This window comes from Uloborus diversus, chromosome 4 (assembly GCF_026930045.1).
Source record: "Uloborus diversus isolate 005 chromosome 4, Udiv.v.3.1, whole genome shotgun sequence".
Classification (NCBI taxonomy): domain Eukaryota; kingdom Metazoa; phylum Arthropoda; class Arachnida; order Araneae; family Uloboridae; genus Uloborus; species Uloborus diversus.
In genome coordinates this window covers 127,578,662-127,591,581 of record NC_072734.1, presented here as the reverse complement: position 1 = coordinate 127,591,581, position 12,920 = coordinate 127,578,662, and positions in this window count along the sequence as shown.

Genomic DNA, 12,920 nt, shown 5'->3' with positions numbered 1-12,920 from the left:
TAAGTATCCATTAGTATGAGTTCGCTTTAGTTTTCTAGAAACAATTGGCAGAAGAAATCCGTTGATACATTTAAAGGCATTTTAAATGCTACTGCATTTTTTTTTTTCTTTTTCCATGTAGAGACGTTCGTTTTAATTGAAATTATGAATACACAGCAATAACTTTATTGTCGCTCTTTAAGTGTTCTATACATATATACTCTTAAATTTCGTCCACTTTTAAAGGTTTTTAATGTAAAATGCTTTTGAAGCTTTATGAAAAGCATTTTTTTTACTAGATACTAGGGAGCTCCGGCACCCACTCACTGTCCCTCGTCTATGTCTTCAATAATTGCTATTTTCAGTTTGTTTCGGCAACCTTAGATAAACGGTACTTCATAATTTGTGCTCGCATAAAGACGAAAATAAAGTAAAATAAATAAATGAAAGCCGGAAAGAGTTCCTGTTGTAGGAATAACTTGGAACTTAATTCATGTGAATCAGATGATATTGCAAATGAACTTTGCGATGTTTAAAACAAAAAAAAAAATATATATATATATATAGTACTATTTTTTTAACAATAACCTACTTTTTTTTGCTTATATTGAGGTTCTGATAAATCAAAGATACGATAAAAAAATTTAATGCTTTTGTTCTTGAAAATTTACAAAATAAAGTTTGAACTGAGGGAATACAAATGCATTTAAAGTCAATTCGTTTTAGAGTTGAGAAGATATTGAATTATTATTTGAAGAATTCAGCGGGTTGCATGTGACCTACGAGACGGAGATTGAGTACTGCTCGTGTACAACTTCTAAAGCTTCTAAACTGAAAGCGTATAGTGCGATTATCTACCTTTATCGACATCATAGGGAAACAAATGTTACGTTTTTCTTTATCTTATGGTCCCTAGGATAAAAGGAAACATGATTTCGTTCTTTAACAAACAGTCATAGTCCGATTTTCAGATCCAGTCACTCTTCGAGAATGTAGTCTTTGATTAATTTTCTTGGAGGGTGAAATTCTCAACTTGCCGAATATGGAACTCCAAGGTTTGCTGAATAATGATAGTTTTTCTAAGCAAAACTCCAAGTTTTGCCGAATGGTAATATTTTTGCCAAATGGAACTCCAAATTTCGCCGAATGATGATAATTTTGCCGAATAGAACTGCAAAAATTTGCCATAAAGAACTACAAGTTTCGCGGAATTATGATAATTTTGTCGAACAGAACTTCAAAATTTTCTAAATTATGATAATTTTGCCGAATTGTGAGAGAAAACATGCCGAATAAAGAAAGTTGACCTCCTATAGAAGATGCCCCTGGTTTCAATAAATCCAAAAGAAAGGAAAATGATTTAAAGCTGAAGCGAAGAAATTTTGCATCCCTTTGCACCAATTGCCCGTTATGGTAGTTTTTACTTCCTTTTACAAAAAAGGAAGTATTGTATTCGCGAAAAAATTTTCACTCAAAAATCGCCCTTAATTTCCATTTTGCTCACCCCCAAATGAATGTTGAGTTTTTTTTTCGATTCGACCACATGCGGAAAAGTGCCTAAGAATGTATAGACACGCGAAATATCCATTTTGACCATCACCGAGGTAATTACAACGACTTTTCTCGTGACGTCTGTATGTATGTGCGTATGTGTGTATGTGCGTATGTGCGTATGTATCTCGCATAACTCAAAAATGGTATGTCCTAGAAAGTTGAAATTTGGTACATAGACTCGTAGTGGGGTCTAGTTGTGCACCTCCCCTTTTGGTTGCTTTCGGATGTTCCTAAGGGGGTCTTTTGCACCTTTTTGGGGGGAAATCATTGTTAATATCAATGCAAACTTAAGTGGTGTTACAATTTGGCGGACACTTGGCGATATATCGCCAGTCTTTTGGTCGCCAAGTTTTGTCGCCAACTTGGCGGAAAATTTGGCGATTTTTTTTTATCTGGTTTTAATTTGGCCATCGTTTTTAATATTTAGAGATTAAACTATTGAATCACATTAAAATTGCCAATAATGGGAAAATGACATTAAAATGGAGTAAAAGGAAGTCATGTGAGGCACACATCAGCTCGTTTAATGTTAAGTTAAATTTCGGTAAATGAAATTCTGCTTTAGTGTTCATAACTGGTAAAAATACACTTATAGGTCCCTAAATACATATTTTTCTTTCACAAAGCTGAACAAAGTGTCTATAAATTAAATGAAACTCGGAAAGGAAGACAAGGATCAGAATAATATATTTATTCGAATCAACTTATTACAAGAAACGTGTCTTATAGAAAGAGAATATATATATATATATATTCTAATACCTCCCGATGTTCCTTCAAACCAGATTATATTTCTTTTCTTTCAAGCTCCCCCATAAAATATTTGAAAACATTCTTTAAAACTTCCAGCTGAAATGACATTACCTGTTTCCAAAATGTAGCTGTGCTGTGACTGCTGCAAACAAAAAGTAAAATGCATTAAGGCAGAAAATTCAATTTATGGGTAAATTTTATTCTCTTACGAAAATAGAAATTCCTTCCTTTTTATTTATGAACTTGAGTTTGAGAAGTCATTTTAGTATTCCAATATAAAAATTCTGGAAGGCCAAAAAAGGAAAAATTTTTATTTTGTACTTCTTTCGGAAAAGATTGCCTTTAATATAAAAGAGGAGGAGTTCTCTTATTATCGTTATTTGAAGGGGCGAAAATGAAATTTGCACCTGAGCAAATCGAACGTGATGAAGTATAAATTTACAATGCATTTGACATGAGTGTGTTTTAAAAATACAAGTTAGGACATCTTTTGAACAGATAAAAAATACAAATAGACGATAGCTTTGGCATCATTGCCTCAAATCCTTTAACTGGAGGAGGGCGTTTTTTTTAAATTCCGAAATAGGTGCCTGCATTTATCAATGCGAATTTGTATCTTATCATTTTGGATTTGCAGGGTTTCAAGGGCAATCTTTAATATCTTAATAGAATTAAGTTAATTTAAACTGCGCTAAATAAAACAATGACTTTTGTGTAAAAAATATCAGTGATAAAAATAACAATGTCAAAGCATAGAACTCTTAACATTTCAAAAACATTCTGGGATATGTGTACGGCGTATTTTTGGCTATCTATTTGCTTCTGACTGTGCAACAGTACAAGCAGACGCAGAACTTACTTTCGTATTCGCGAGATTATTCGATTCATAGTTTAGACAAACTGTCCGACTCTGTAGCTCAGGGATCTGACGAACCGTGGAATAATCTAGGTAAACACGGAAATTACATCCGTATTCATTAGATCAGTGGTGCCCGACCTTTTTTTTTACCCGAGGGTCACACTTCATGCTAAGATGAATCTCGCGGGCCATAGCCATGGAGAACAGATAAAATGAGGGGGAGTGGCGAGTTACATTCGTGAAACATGGACACCAAGTCAAGTGACAGATTTTAAAGTAAAGCATTTGGAAGATATCAGGTTTCTCTCGCTAGTTTCACGCAAAACGTGTCAATCATTCATCGCTCTTAAGTCTCGTGACTTGAGCCGGTTGTCTCAGCATTTATAATTCCTACTCTAAGGCCATAGCGCATATACAATAAAAATTTTATTTAAATACTACTTAAATACTTTCTCTATCATGGGGAAACTGCGGAAAATGACAGAAAATTAAAAACCAAGAATTGTTGTTATCGATACTGCATGCTTATTTGATTATAGTCGTCCTTTAGTGACCTGTTAGGACCATCCAACAACCAAAGAATTAATTACGCACTCAGCAAAGTCTAATTTTTGTTTTGTTATTGTCGTTTCATTTTAAACACAAAATTTTGGAAAGTTCTCTTGCTCTCTCCATATATATATGTATATATATATATATATATATATATATATATATATATATATATATGTATATATATATATATATATATATCTACATCACTCAGAGATATTTTTATTGCTATGTCTTCTTGTTTAGTCAAGGACATTTATAAAAACAAAGCCTATTTGCGCAGAAAAAAAGCTTTTTTTTAAGGAAAAATGAAATTTCTTGTCTTTAAAGAAAGGAAATATGAACCGGATTTGAGTTTGGTCCCACACGGTTCATTGAAGGAAGAGATTGGAATTTTCCGGTACGAAAGTTCCTGTTTGATTCTATTTTCTCCGGAAAAATCCAATATTTGAGGTCGCTATCGAATCCTTACGATGCAATTTTAGATTTATCACCGGGGTAAGTGCGATCCTTCCTACTGTGTGCCTACGAAATTTTATATCAAACCACTTGCTTCAGAAAATGAGTGTTTTTTTCCGGAAAATATATGTATTAAAATTTGTGTAAATAGGCAGGTTCAAGTAAAATATGCACACTTATGTTTTTTACTCATGTAAAATGACTGTGATTATATATTTTGTGTAACTGTTAGATTTTCAAAATACAAGACAACTGAAGGTAACATACAGAAATACCTAAGTTTCTGTCTCACTTCTGTCTAGGTCTCACACACAGTTCATGGGAAAAGATCAATAGGAAAATGATTTTAAGCTTTGTAAGAAGAGTAATGATTGATTTACAAAAATACTTTTCGCTTTTTAAATTCATTCTCTACCAAATTTGAGAGATTTTATCCACTTCAAAAATAAAATGGGGAATCACAAGTTTCGTGTCACCTTTTTACATAAATACGATCAAAATACCGAATATGGGGTAACTATTGTTTTTGTCAACGTCATTTTTCTTGATCCAGAACTACGCGAAAAAAAGCAACAGAATTCTAGGATTAGGATCATGTCAGTTTAAAAGCATAAAATTAAAATTTTAGGTGTAAATATTATTTTGTAAAAAATCCAGAAAAGGCTTGCTTAAACGGAATGCCTCCTATTATGAGGTACCACAAAAATAACATTAGAAAACTAGTTTCTGTATATCATAAATCAAATATGTGCGCTTAAAACAAATAATATCATATTTTTTCAATTACCAGCTAGGCAGTCTGAGCCTATTTTGGGCATTTTTGACATCGAACCGTACTATTCACCCCCTGATGATTTGAACATGAGCTTGCGCATTGAATACACACAGCTCCATTTTCATCTTCATTTTCAATAGTCAATTCTTCCTATTCAGAAGAAAAAGAAAATTGCTTTGAATCCATATTGCGTATTTTGCTTGATATTGTGCCCTACTTCATATTACGCGTTTCTCTCACTTGATTTTCATTCGAAATCATACACATTAGTTATACTTGAAAGCGAATAAATACTGAAAAAATACGTATTTTCCAGCGCTGAAGAAATGATAACTGATAAAGTTATCATTTTCAACTTACGAGAACAGGGCAAATAAGATTACTGTGACACAGTTAGAAAAACAAAATTGGAACTGTAAAACAAGCAAACACCTACGACGGTTTTTTTTTTTTTTTTTTTTTCAAGGTCCGATCGATCGCGGAGTGAAGACCAAAAAGTCAAGCCGATTACGCTGTGCATAGATTTGTTGCGCAGCCTCTCAAATAAGATTGTGCAGTGTATCAGGTCGCTGGGGTTATTTCGGAGTACGCAGTGAACGAGGAAACATGCCTCGAATAATTGCGTCTCTCACCATGTGTGAAGTGAGTGCTGTAGTTCGATTTCTGAATGTTGAAAAAATGGCAACTCAGAACAAACGTAAAGGAATGTTGTCCTTCTGCACGACAATGTGCGCCCGAACACCGCTGCTTTAATCAAAAATCTCCTGCAACAGTTTCGCTAGACAGCGTTTGACCATAACTCAATACAGCCCAGACTTGGTGCGTCTTTCGATTACCATCTCTTTGGCCTCATGAAACGCTGGCTAAGAGGACAGACGTTTGGCTCCGATGCCGAGCTGCTGATCAGTGTACAGAATTGGCTGAAAACTTAGGCGGCTGCCTTCTATGACGAGGGTATCGAAAAATTGGTACCACGCTACGACAAATGTCTTAATCAAAGTGGCGACTATGTCGAGAAGTAGTTGGAAGGTGTATGTACATATTCCAATTCCAAACAAAAGTGTTTCCACTGCCTTTGTGCTCTCTATTTCGCGATCGATCGGACCTTGAATATATATATATATATATATATATATATATATATATATATATATATATATATATATATAAACTTTTGAATTTTCAAAATTAATTTGAATTCTGAAATTTTCAATTCAAATTATGTTTTTCGCAATCACGAGTTGCGAAAGAGTCCTACTCATTGGGGGCTATTGTTTCTAGAAACAGCTAATGTCTCCCCAAGCCTACCCCTCTTCCTGGGCGGTTACATGTGTATAGTTGTGTGTGTGTGCAGGCGTGTGTGCATATGTAGGCGCGCGTGCATGAGTAGGCTTGTGTGTGTGCGTAGACCTGTGTGTATGCACGTAGGCGTGTGTGTAGGTGAGTAGGACATGGACGCCATCGACCTGGAGAAACGGATTCCATGAGGCAGTGCTCGGAGCCGCGCCTACAGAGACCGGTGGGCGGTGGTGCTGGTGTCCCTGGTCCAAGCTGAAAAAGGAACCAAACGCCAGGGGCGGTGAAATGAAAGCAATAAGCAATCGTGATTGCTCCAAAAAAAAAAAAAAAAAAAACCCTCGTATAACCTCCAAAGTTCACAGCTGCAGCTCAGACCACTGTTTCTTAGGCACATCACAAATAATCAATTATTTGACGAGTAAATTCGATATTCTTCGCAGATGACGAATGCATGAATTAACTAGATGTTTCGTACATAACTAAACGAGCCTACTTTCCCGTATATCAATATCGACTTTCTAGTATCTAATCAATATTCTCTAAACTATCTGAGGTTTCAAATTGTTTCAAACATAATTTTTTAACCTTTTGAACTGATTGCTAGAAACAAAATATGCCTCGCTCCTCTAAAGAAATAGATGCGAAAAAAAATAAACAAACGAACAAATAAAGTAGCAGCACCTTTCAAACGAAGGAGCTAATATATCTTCTTCCGTTATAAACAAATCTTAAATTGCTTTTAAAAAGAAAAAATAAATAAATAAGAAGGTCATTAAAATAAATACATTATTATATATATATATATATATATATATATATATATATATATATATATATAAATCGTTTGTTTCCGTTTGTTTCCGCCCCCCCCCCTCTTGCCAAAAAACAATTTCAAAAATGAATAAATGTACTTTCAAAAATCAATAAAGACAATAAAATGTCAAATTTTTAAAAATGTTTTTATTTTCAAAAAAGGACTGAATTTCGCTTCAAAAGCCGCTGCCAAAAGCAAAACACACAAATTAAAACTTTAGAGTGAAATTAAAAACAAATAATGTCAAAAATAATTATTTCAAAGTTAAAATCATAGCTGCGGATTCAAAGTCAATCTGATTTTAAGGTAAAGCAGTTAGAGTCGGGGGGTGGGGAGGGAATCGAAGGTTTTAAATTCAAAGACTCGGAGTCGGTCAATTTCCCCGAAAGTCCGTAACTCTGCTAATGTCTGCGGAGTCGAAGTTAGACTTATTTTGGGATAAAGGAGCCGGTGTTGAAGATTTTTAAATTCCAAGATTCGTAATCGGTAATTTTTCCTTCGTGTCTAAATTTTTTACTAAGCTACGGAGTCAAGAGTCGGAGTCCGACTAATTTTTATGATACAGGACGGAGTAGACAGCCCTAAAATTCTAGGAGTCGGAGTTTGGAGTTGGTCACCAAGAGCTATTTCCAAAAATGTTTGAAGCAAATCCACCTTTAATTTCGGGATCTATATTGACTTTTAGTTTCTCCGTAAGCGCTAATGTTAAAGGATTTGAACTGTTTAACATTGAACGGAAAATTGTTCAAATCAAAAAGATATTTTCTATACATGGTTCTTCATCAAGAGCTTTTTCTAACAAAGTTTGTTTGAAGTAAATTCACCTTTAAGTGTGGGATTTATTTTCCCGTAGGCGCTAATGTTTAAGGATTTGAACTGTTCAAAATTGAACGGAAAACTGTTCAAATCGAAAAGTGAAGTATGGGAAAGAGGTGTCCTCGCCGAGATCTTTTGAACAAAAAAAAAAAGAACCAACAGACACACATTTTCCTCATCTCAATACTCTAATTTCCAATTTTTAATTTTTCGATATTTATTTATTTATTTATTTATTATTTATTTATTTATTCATTTTGTTCTTTTTTGTTTTTAGCGATATACTTTTTTCTTCTTTCTTTGACTTTTTAGGAGCAAAAGTAGGATTTTGAATTTAAAATACTATTTTAATATTATTATCATTATTATTTTACTTTTTTTTACTCAATGTAAAATGTCATCACCATAAACGTTTGAATTATTCTGTTGAAGATTATTTTTAATTAAGTGTATATAAAACGTAAAGTACACTTAAAAGTCTAAGAAACGTGACACGTTCATTGAAATACCTACTTTGGTCTTTTTGTTGGATTTTACTTTTTCAAGAAAAAAGAACGGTATTCTATTATTTTAAATTTGGGTTGTAGTACCGAAAACAGCAATCCTTAAAAATTTACCTGTTAGTAAAATTCTTATATTTCTCAAGGCTTTTTCTCCTATGTCTGATTAGATTAATTATATTCGGGAAAATTGATGTGCGAATTGTATGCTGAAAACGGGAACTGATAATTTGTTATTCTTCTTTGAAAAGTAAACGTATAAATATTTTCCCTGAACCCATGTTACAGACTCAAATTAAAGCAACTATAAAGAAAGGCGTTTAAATGAGAATATTAAAGAATTGGAGGTAGTTTGTATAGTAAGTATGAGGAACTATTATCTCAGGTTGTACTTGTAGTTATGGTAGTTATTACAATACTAGATTTAAGAAATAATTTGAATGAAATCCTAACAACTGTTTAAACTTTGCAAGCGCTTTACTCAACTTTTAAAAATGTCCACTTTCATCCCTTTACTTCTCACTAAAATAATTCGAAAACTAAATTTTGTTAATGAATTTTTAAAATCTCACAATTCAAATCACGCAATGAATCTTTCAAAAATTTGATATTTTCCAGCTGCTTCAGAACGCTGCACTTTCCAATAAATATTCTTTCTTAAAAGGTTATTAATAACTCTCTAGAATCTAGAATAGGCAAAGAAATCACGTAAAATCCCGTGTTTAATTTTTTTAATGCAGCAAGAAAGTTTGTGTGTGATAAGAGTATCTTCAAAAGATGTTTATTTTCGAGAACTTCAGTTAAAAAATACAACTCACAAAAGACTGAAACAATTTCCCAAGAGTTTTAATTTGGTGTAATTTTACACCAACTAAAAATAAATGTTTTTTTTTTTTTTTTAATTCCGCTTTTCCAAAGAATAGTTATATTTTTCTTAAATACAACGGTTTAAAATTTTGTTCTTCCTTCATAATAGTAAGTTTTTACTTTAATGCTATTATATATAACAATTCTTATGCAAAAACTAGAATAAAAAGCGACAAAAGTTTAATGTTACTCTTTTATTATTTTAAATATTCCATTTTTCCCGTCATTAACAAAATAGCTTACGTAATTAATGTGGCATAATCCAGATTTTTCTTCGTAATTTCGCTAATGCGTGTTCCTAATTGATCAGTTGCTGTCTTTTTTTTAAGAAACATTCTGCATAAGCGTGTTAATATAGCTAACTAGGTATCTCCAGTTACGAGTTAATGATACCCAACGTATTTTTACAGTGATTAATGAGATCGCGTGCTCCTAATTTTTAATAGGTAGTTGATCTTTTGTTTTTCAAAAATATTGTTTTGTGTCTCAGAGAATTTTACTTGTATACATTTTCATCTCTTCTTTCATAGCTTCATTTTGAAGATTGCAATGATTTTATTTCTTTCGAAACCAGTGGCGGATACAAACTAGCATTTTAGGGGGCGGGGGGGGGGGGGGGGGGTTGAATTCTAAAGAATATAGTGTTTGGTAACGAGAAGTTTCTGGAACTGTTTGGGTGTTGATAAATTGCGAAAAATCAATAAGGAATAAGGATCCTTATCATAAACTTTTTCAAATAAATTAATGAGCAATGAGCCTTATTTACAACATTTACTTAAAAAATAGAATTAAATTACCGATATTCGACATCCACCCATCCAAGTTGGCTACGGTTTAAAGGGGGGGGGGGCTCATGACCCTCCCCTTGTTTCCGCCCCTGTTCGAAACAGTATCTGTGAACATATGCGTTGCTTTTTTTTTTCACCCGGAGGGGGGGGGGAGGGGTTGCCTAAATCCAAGTTTCCATGGTGCAACTAAATGCAGATAAAAATAAATGAAATTTTGGGGAAAATCTAATTTTGGTTTTGTTTTTCGTAACTTAAAATGTTCTATCACTTGGTATTTTTCAATTTCATTATACAATGTCGCGTTTTTATTTCTAAATAAATATATTCTGTTCTTTATTCCTACGTTAATTTCATGGGCAAGGATGCATGTAAACAAATTTTACTCAGCCGGGAACCTTGTAATAGTTTGGGACACCTGATTGGCCAGTCGACGCACATGCGCTGGTCATGGTTTTTTCCCTATGCAACGCATGTGAACATATTTCGTTCTTCAGAAATTCTGAATTATGTTTTCAACCCCCCCTCGCCCTTCGAATAACGTCTAGAAGATCTTGTTTCGAAATGAAACAATAATTAGAGTATGCTTTTTTTATTATTGAGAAATTAATAGCATTTATGTTGCACGATTGTTACTACATAGGCAACGCCGAATTTTTATAGTTCGTACTATAAACGTTAGTTCTGTTTTTCTATGCCATACTAGTTTAAGTCAGAAATAAGAGATTTTCAGGTTTTAAGCGTTGTATGTGGAGTATTATTTCACATTGAGCCACAAAATGTAATTCTGAAAAAAAAAAAAAAAGCGAAAACCTAAAACCCCACTATAATTATTTAAGAATGTTTTTAGAGCTAGAATACCGACCTTTGTTTGCAAAAAAAAAAATTACACTTTCCTGCAAAGTAGTGATAATGTGATTTAAGTTAACCTGCTTTGAAGTACAGGATTATCCATTTCCTTAATACTTTTTGTAGACATAATTTGGATTTTTTTTTCTTATTTAGCAGTAAGTGGTCAAGAAATTTAAGTTTCGTACAGAAACCATAATTCATAAAAAAAAAAAAAAAGAACTGTAAAAGGCTTATCTGATGATCCTGATCTAATCAGGGTGAGACTGAAGTTGAGAGGCAGGAAATAAAAATAATAGAACAAATAAATTTTTTATTACTTCATACACATTTCGTAACAATGACTCTTCTGGTATCTGGGACAAAAAACATCATTACAATCACAATTTCGTAGATGACAAGCATGATACGTGATCAAAAAAAAAAAAAAAAACACCGCAGCCATGTTGAACATAGAACATGCCTGAAGGGCTCAGCTTCCACCAGATTTCCCTATGATCACATGAAGCTATGTAACACGCATCAACAAAGTAGGTCAACATGAATCAACGTTTTAATTTATTATTGAAATGAAAGTTGAAAAATGAAATTCATAAAATCTTATAAATAACTGTTTCTATAATAGTTTGTAAAATATTCTTCAGCTTAAAAAATAATAATAACTACACCGTTACCTATTTCGCTCCTGTGCGATTTAATAAACAAACCTAACTACCTGTGTTTGTTTTTAAATAGACAAAGATTTTTTATTACGTCGTAAAAATGTACCCTCACTGAACAATTATAAAAGCGTAACTGGATTTTTAGATAAAAAAACGATGTTTTAAGTTTTGTTAGTATGTTAATGTTTAGTGATAAAATATGATTGAATCAAGCGAATAAACGTAATTGAAGTATAATATATTAAGTTGTAATTGTTCGACAAAAGAGATTTTATCAGTCCTAAACAGGACCTGTGAGTACCGATTAGGCCGACTAGGCCGTGGTCTAGGGGTCTCACTATTTAGAGGACCCGAAATAGCAAAAATTGTTTTAATGAATGGATAAAATTGCTTTATCCAATGGCTAGAAATGTAAAGTTTTAATTCAGAATGCCCCAAAAAATTAATTTGGCCTTGGGCTCCCTGCTATCTTAATCAGGCTCTGCCTACAACGTTGATAATATCTGAAGGTATTTAATTGCTTTTCAATTTCATTTAACTGTGCTGAAGACCTATTTCTCTGAAGCCGTCATAAACTGAGAATTTTAGAATTAAAGTTTCTTTTAAGTATAAAATGATGCCCATGCAATTTCTCTACTTTGTTTTTATTTATTTATTTATTTTGTTATTTGGAAGCTTTAAAGACTTTACAATATTGATCTGAAAAAACATTAACGGTATACTTAAAGCCCTGGATCGTAGCTTAAAAGTAGCGACGTGTCTTCCATCTTGAGCTTTTCCTATGTCACCTATGTGAAGTAGAGTGTTTCATGCTCCTTAATTGTGATTTCTTATCAACTACATGTCAATCAACAATCAAGAAGTACCAGAATCAAGAAGCATAAAACGCTCCTTCGGCAATGTAGATATAAGAAGGAAACGGCATTTTGCCCCAAGATGGTGGACGTGTTGCTACCTAAGCTGCGGCTTAGGACTTCATCGGGTACACTTTTATTTGAAGCATCATAATTCTCAAAATGATGCTTGCTAACTAACTTTAGATTTTCATGAAATATGAACTTATACATGGAAGATTGATACAAAAACATTTGTTAAAAGAAAATCACCTTATGATCAATTACTTTTAACGCATAAAACTTCTTTATTTCAAAGCAATTTATTTAACTTCAAGTAATTCTGATATTATTACCCAAAAAGCAAAATTTGACTGCTGTGTGGTAATTTAACAAACTACATTCTTTGAAGGAATTCGGTATGAATGAATCACATTACAGTAAAACCAGTACAAGTTGACCACTTGCTGTGCAGTACGTTTGTGGACGACTTAGGCAGATGGTTAACTATTCGAGGCTGGTATCTGGGCTAACAAAAATTGACTGCTGTGTGGTAATTTAGCA